Raw genomic sequence first — 8,413 nt, forward strand, 5'->3', positions numbered from 1 at the left:
ACCTTGCTTCATGGGGAATCCCACCCCTGATTTGAACCACATAGCCCTTTCATTCTTCACCCAGAGTGTCAGCAGCAACTTCTGTGACCACATGCTTCTTGAAAAAGGTACAAAGTTTGCATTCATTGTCCACTTCAATGAGTTTCTAGAAGCCAGGGGCTGGAAAAGAGATAGTCAGCTTCATCCTGAAGCAGCCAGCTGCCTCCAAGACATCTAGAAAAAGAGCTTTTTTGCTTTATCTCATCTGTTTTGGTATGTTGTGTTTTTGTTTTCATTTGCCTTTAGATATATTCTCATTTTTCTTTTGATTTCTTCTTTGACCTTAAAGTTGTTTAAGAGTGTGTTGTTTAATTTCCATGTATTTGTGAATTTTTCCATTTACCTTTTGTTATTGACTTCTAGTTTTATTCCATTGTGGTTAGAAAAGATAATTGAGATGATTTTCATCCTCTTAAATTTGTTATCATTTGTTTTGTGACCTAATATGTGACTTATCCTGGATAACTTTTTTTCCTGAAGAATGTTTTATGTGTTGTTGAGTGGGATGTTCTTCACATGCCTATTAGGTTCATTTGTCTATAGCATAGTTCAAGTCTGCTTTTTTCTTATTGATTTTCTGTCCAGATGATTTGTCCATTATTGTAAGTTTGGTATTGAAGTCTGCTACTATTATTATATTGTTGTCTATTTCTCTCTTCAAATTTGTCAGAGCGCTTACAGTTAATCTAATATTAGGTGCATATTTGTAATTGTCATATCTTCTTGTTGAATTGACCCTTTGTCACTTATGACAGTTTTGCTTTAAAGTTTATTTTGTCTGATATAAGTATAGCCATCCCTGTCTTTTTGTTTCCATTTGCACGGAATATCTTTTTTCTCTCCCTTTCAGCCAATGTATGTCTTTAAGTCAAAAGTGAGTCTCTTGTAGATAGTATATAGTTGGAAATTAAGTTTTTTTTTTTTTAATGCCTTCAGTCACTGTTTCTTAATTGAGTCTAATCCATTTTTGGTTAAAGTAAGTATTGATAGTTATTGATTATTGGTAGTAATTATTGACTTACTATTGCCATTTCATTAATTGTCTATTTTGTAGTTCTTTTCTTACTTTCTTCCTTTGCAATTTAATTTTTCTGTAGTGGATATTCTTTGATTCTTTTATGTTTATCTTAATGTGCTTCAAAATAAGTCTCCACGCTCTTGCTGAAATACATTTAGCATGTTCTCCCTAGGGTTTTTGCATTTTCTGTTCCTTTTGACTGTTGGAATTCTTTTCTCTGAAATATATACATCTTTTGTTCTTTCTTTTAATTCAGATGTCTGCTCAAGTGTCACCTTAGTAGAGAGGTATTTCCTGACCACCCTATTACCACCATCCTTCTTTCTACTTTTATTTGGCTTTGTTCATTGAAGTTATCACTACTTGTCATGTTTTGTTTGTTGATTGTTTTTTTTCTATCTTCTAGAACAGGGTTCCCCAACTCCCAGGCCACAGATTGGTATTGATCTGTGGTCGGTTAGGAACCAGGCTGCACAGCAGGAGGTGAGTGCCAGGTGAATGAATGAAGCTTCATCTGTATTTGCAGCTGCACCCCAGCACACTAGCATCACTACCTCAGCTCCACCTCAGATCATCAGGCATTAGATTCTCATAGGACCACTGGTCTCTGATGCCAGAAAGGTTAGAGACTGCTGTCTAGAGTGTAATCTCCATACTAGTATGCACTTTTGTTAAACTTTTTGATAACTATGTCCTTGGTGCCAGAATAGTAACTGCCATGTAGTAGGTACTTAAATATTTGTTAGTTGAATGGATAAATGAATGACTAAATGAGGTAAAGAGCTGTAAGAGACTGGAGGACTTTGGACTCTGTGTTGAGGAATTAAGCTTTATTTGGAAGATCTATCAATTAGCTACTGCCACAAAAATACAATGTCGTAACAGAACTGTAAGCTTCTATTTCTCATGCATCTGCAGCTCAGTGGCTGATGGTTGGCTGATTTAGGCTATATTCTATGGGATGAGTATGCTGGTCTCACCTGAGCTCACTTCATCAATCTTCAGTCAGTATTGGTCTAAAGCTGGTCTTGGGCTGCACATCTTTTGGGTGGGCACTATTCCACTTTTTAAAAAGTTTCCTTCTTGGATCAGCAGATAAAGGTGGGAATTTTATTCTCAGGGTGATGGTAATACCGCAAAGTGAGCGAGACCAACTATGCCAGCAGTTTTTGATCCTCTGCTTGCATCATGTCTGCTAACTTCCCACTGTCCAAAAGCAATTAACATGACTAAGTCCACAGAAGAAAGGGTAAGATTTAAGTCAAATCTACCATTGTGGACAATGATACTTAATTGTTTACAGCAGTTTTATCCTCCTTTACAGTTTATGTATAACATTTAAAACTTTCCATTATTGAGATATATTATTTGCAGCATATAGTGAATTAGAATCAATGACAATAAACCATTGTGCAGTCTGTCAATTAAATAGTTTCTAACACGCTTATGATGTTATACATATGTCCTAATCACAATATGCCCTGTAAATGGGTCAATAACTTGGACTATACAGAGATAGTTTGTCTTATTCACCATTTATTTCTCAGCTTTTATCCTAGAAACAACTAAATGCTCCCTTTTCTCCCATCCAATTTCCCCTTCGTAGGAATTTAATTTATAAGACTGCTGACTTTAATTACAGATAGAAGCATGAAACTGTTCTATCAAAATGTAATTGACTGTCATATAGTATAGCTTTGAGATTTTCTTATTTTGCTCTTCCATCTAAAAGAAGTAGACTCTAGAGATTAGAGTTAATGATGCTGATGGTGTACTGATTGCCAGATTATTTGTTTTCTTTCTTCTTGCATTTGAGACTAACCTGATTATTTTAAAGACACCTGCAATTCTTTAGTAAATGTTTGATTCCAATTTGGGAAATTTGCTATCATATATACGGGTACTATAATATTACAATTTGTTCCCAAAAATGACAATAATATTGTGTGTGTTTGTGTGTGTGTGTGTGTTTAGTAAGAGGATCAGCAGGGAACAATTTTGATATTGGGCAAATATCTGGGAGTTGGAACATTTGTCGCTAGCAGGGTCAGGTTGAATAGAATTTCTAGGTTGTATTTCCTAGAAAAGCTAAACTCATATCTTCTACATCCAAAAGGTGAAGGGGGTAGGAAATATTAAGGGACTGAGGGTTATATTTTTGTAGGTCATTTGTTCATAAATCTAACCAACCAATAAATCTTTAATGAGTGCATAGTACTATATTCCAGATAGTCAACCATTGGCTAAAATTTTTAGCAGCTTTTATGAACTGGAGCCTGAGTGGAGTTAATTACTGACAGGTGATTCTTTTCATATTATGAAAAATGATGTTGTCCTTGTCTCAGTTAGATTTCACCATCTTAAGTGTCCAAGAAGGGCTCTGTGCTTCCTATGTTAAAATGGAAGAGACCTACTTGCTTGTCTTCTTTTTGCACCTTTTTTACTGTTTTAAAATAGTCATTCTCTCTCCAACATCTGCCCTCAGTTGTTTACTTTGCCAACTTTCTAAAAATGATCTGGTCATTTCCTAATTGTTTTTATTTAATGCATAGATTGAAAGTAGTTAAATGGCAAGCAAGTCAGTACAAGCATGCACAATCCAACAAGGGTACCTAAAGATCGGTAAAATGAAGCAAGTATGTTTTCTTCACTTGATATTTCATTAAAACAATATTTAGAATAGTATTTGTTAAAGAACTTTAATAAAATAACTAGCATACAGTTCTGATTCATTTGATGCCATAAACATGGATTTTTACTTAACCTCTGGATAATTCCAGCCAAACTGTGATGGAATGGTGACAAATTTCCAGAAGGTTCTTCATCAGACAGTTTTATGTAAATTTTGTTATGAGATGGAACCAGGTATGTTTTGGAGATTTGATCACCCCATATTTGTGACATTTCACATAATGATCTCGTAAAGACATATTCTGACACATTCTCATTAGCAAGTTATATAGGTTGCTTATTAAAGTAGTGGAAATTACTTTTGAATGAACTCTGCAAGGCTGGGTAAATGACTATATGAGAATGAGTTAATCAGCTGTCTTTGTTAAATGTTTTTCTAAGTGTGGGAGGCGTTGGCAGGTAATTTGGCTTTCTCTGATTTGCAGCTGCTGTCATCATTACTATATGTGATTGATATTTCTGGCTGGACAGATTTGCAACCTGACACTAATGCTAATGAATGGTTTAAAGATGCTGAATTATTGATAATTTCAGAAGTGCCCCTGGAATTGGATCTGAGAGGCTGGTTTTCACCCTGTAGTTCCATGTCATGGTGATACTGTTGAGGCAACATTCTTTGTAGGGAGTTTTGAGTTAAGTTTCTTATCATGTGTGATATGAATGCAACTAACTATGCTACAAATTTTCTCTAGTAGAAAAAATTCCAGTCTCTGCTTTGGTATCATGTAGACATTCTTACACAAAATGGATTTCTTTACAGTTACCATGTTTGACTTTTATGTGCAGCTACTTTATGAAGAGTTTTTCTTAATAGCTGTATCATGTTTTGTCAGAGATGTATCAAGTTAGACTTAAGTGGACCATTTGATATCACCTAGCCCAATATTTCTCAAGATCACCCCAGTGTTGGAGGACGGTGAATACATGCATCCTGTAGTCTATGGTTACAGCACAAAACAATCAAATTATTTGAGGTCATAGGTTTTGATTCTTCATCTATAATATACCTATGTCTATTAAACCAAAATTTCAGCTCAGCTGAGCTACCTTGTTTGCATGAATTAAATAAAATTAACCTAGGTTCTTCATCCCATGTCCTGTAACAATTCTAATGTCTTTCTCAAGATATCTGGAAATTCTTCAGGACTTAAGTTCTCTTGAACATCTGTCTCTCTAATTTCCTGTTTTCACTGCATTTTTGGTCTTGCTGAAGTCATCATCATTAGCTATTCTTTTCTCACTGACTGTTACAGGTAGAACAGTTTCCGTCCTCCATTTCCAGGTAATGCACCTTATACAAAGTATATGTAGAAATACCAGACCCCAGTAAAAATATTTGTTACAAGGCTTTACAACATAACTATGAATATTTAAAAGTAATTGTTAATCATCCTTGTTCTTAAAGCTGCCTTCATTGTGGCCTTTGTTGCCTCTGCTGCCAGCATCTTCTCACTAGCTAACATTTATAAGTGGGTTCCTCTCCTGCTGTTATGTAGCTTATTCTATCACTTACTCACTTCCCCCTCCTCCATGCCCTATTTTTTTTCTGAGTTTGCCTATACGTTTTTGCTTTCTTATCCAGAATGGTTTAGTTATCTCTTTGTCTAGTCCCAGAAAATTCAAGCTATTCCACTGGGTACCTCTTTATAATAAAACAGTTTCATTAAGGTGGTTCCTTGAACAAGATTATTATATTGCATAGAGGAATTCCATAGAGAACCTCCTTTTTTCTCTCCATGCTATGTTGATATTGACTTTAAAGAATTTGTTCCCTTTGAATCTTTAGTATATTTTCTGCTTCAACATGTAACTTTAAACTTATAATTTTATGCTTGCTCCTACATAGCCTAACAATCCAATTTGAGAAGAACGGTTTTATCTCTGGGTACATGAGTATGGGTCTATTTCAGCCTCTCTTCTATTACAAACGAAAAATAAAATAGAGGGGCACTCAGTGATCTGCCCAATATCCCCAAACTGAGTAAGTTCCTCATTATTAGTGAAATTATTTCACACAAGTACAACTCTACTTTCCAATAAGGGTTCCTAAACTCTGTGCTTAATTTTTTAAGGAAAATGTTGTATTCTAATAAAAATCCATGTTAAATCTCCTATAGCATGGGCTTTCATTTGTACTGGCATTGATCTGTCTGTGATTTCTTTATAAATGTTAATTACAGAAAATTTTAGCATTATTCTAAATATGTACCATCATGTGAGAAGTTTCATCTATCTGCCAGATATGTCTCAGTATTTTTGTGTTTTCCTTTGTCCTGAGGATGAGTCACCTGATTATCAAAGAGCAGCAAGACCTTGGAGAACTGCTGTCTCAGAAATGATGACAAGATTTCTATTTTCGTTTTTCCCCCAATGCTTTTTTTTTTTTTAATTTCAAGCTTCAGTTCTTGTTAATTTGCAAGACTGTCCACATATATTCTTGTAGGTACAGATAATCAAATTAACACATTTTAAAAATGTCTGCTATGTACTTTGAATTGTGCAAGTTTTATTCAGGGATAATGATATATACACACATACATACATACATACCCATACCCATACACACATATGTATATACACCTTGTGTGTGTGTGTGTATGTATGTGTGTGTGTGTGTATACACACCTTGTACATGTATATGTATGTATATATACACACACGTATATACACACCTTGATCCTTATTCTCAAAAATATTTATAACATATTTGGTGAGAGGAAACATAGATATGTGTTAGGTAAGTAATAATGTAAGACTTAAGTAATATTTTGAGAAAATAATAGAGGATATAGCAGAAAGCTGAATGTAACACGTTGGCAAATTAAAAGTATATAGACAAACAACATGTTTATACTCATTTCAGCCCACTTGCTGAAAGCTGTGGACACTCTTTAAGGAAATGCACATATATATATACATACTAAAATTTTCTTACTGTTTCTCAAGGTTAAGGAACTTAGGGAAGACTACTCACAAAATATATGAACCTCGGGTGAAGAAACTTTAGGATAAACTGAAAGTTGTAGTTTAAAGGCATGGATGGTCAATTCTAGATAGTCTGTTCAGAGGAGACTTCTAGGAGGAATTGAAAGTAGATCTGGAAAGATGCACAGAAGGGGAGAGGGAAAAAGCTGGGGCAGGGGGCATTCCAGGCTGGGAAACCCTTGAGCAAGATATCAAAGTCAGGACATTAAAGAACATAATTTGATACGTTTTAAACCAGATTGGGATGAAAGAGAAGTAGGAGGACACTATGGAGAAATGCTAAGGAAGTTGACTTGTGTTGGGTACCTCTGTGATTATAATATCTTTAGAGATAAATTCCTAAAACTGTTAGATCAAAGGGCATACTGCTAACGACTGAATATTTGTATCCCCCCAAATTTATATGTTGAAATCCTAATCCCCCCAATGTGATAGTATTAGAAGGTGGGGGGCCTTTGAGAGGTGATTAGGTTGTGGGGGTGGAGCCCTCATGAATGGGATTAATGTTCTTAAAAAAACAACCGCAGAGAGCTCTCTCACCCCTTCTGCCAGGTGAGGACACAGAAGGCTATGAACCAGGAAGTGGGCTCTCACTAGACACTAAATCTGCTGTCACTTTAATTTTGGACTTCCCAGCCTTCAGAATTGTGAGAAATAAATGTTTGTTGCATAAGCTGCCCAGTTTATGGTATTTTTGTTACAGGAGCCCAAATGGACTTACACACATACATTTTAAATTGTGATTCATGTTGCTAGATTACCTACCCCAAATACCATTTCCATTAAGGGGTATTATAAGAATTCCTATCTCATCACACCTTCAACTTCAACATTTTTTAATTCTAATAACATCCTTTCTTTGGTGCATAATTATAGTTACATTGTTTGTTTTTTTTTAAACAACTCTTCAGTTCTTTCTTCAGAGAGAGAGAGAGAGAGAGAGAGAGAGAGAGAAATGAGTAAGACATTTGTTTTCATCTCCCTACCTGTCCCCAGAAATGTATTTTACCTGGTGTGGGGCCAATAGCAGGTTCTATAACAAAAGTGAAAATGATAATAATGAGGAAGATTATTCTATAGGAGAGAAACACGTGAGACAGAGGGAAGAGCCTGCCATGAGGGTATTATACTGATTTAGTGATAAGTGAATGAGAACTGTGATAAGAGCAGTTGCAGAAGAAATGGAAAAAATGGACTGAATTAGAAAAATGGAAAAATGACTTATGATAAAGAGTAAGAGTCTGGATGTGTGGGTCTGCAAGAGAGAGCATTCTTTTCTTCACAATTGACAAATTCTGACTTGGCCATTTTGCATGCTAATAGTGTGCAGACCTGATTGGATGCAATGATTTTATAAAGACCATCCAGTTATACTGTAGCCAGACCTCTAGCCTGAGTGAGGAGTGCTTGGCTAATTAACTGAAAAGCTCAAGTATGGCAACCCAAGCAGCAATAACCAAAGACATGGCTTTCCTAATATGGGACAGAGATGATTCATAGTCCTTGGCTTTAAAAGATTTACCCAGTTGCCCCCTCTCTTAAACCTAGATTCTGTGTTGGATAGGGCTAATGTTTGGCAGAAAAACTTCCACTTTATACTTAAATTTGCTCATAGCCTATCTTTTAAAATTTAATACAGTTTAGTATTTCTTAGAAAATAATTTGGCTTTATTCTCTCTG

The sequence above is a fragment of the Pteropus alecto genome, unplaced genomic scaffold, assembly GCF_000325575.1.
Source record: "Pteropus alecto unplaced genomic scaffold, ASM32557v1 scaffold92, whole genome shotgun sequence".
NCBI classification, from domain to species: Eukaryota; Metazoa; Chordata; class Mammalia; order Chiroptera; family Pteropodidae; genus Pteropus; species Pteropus alecto.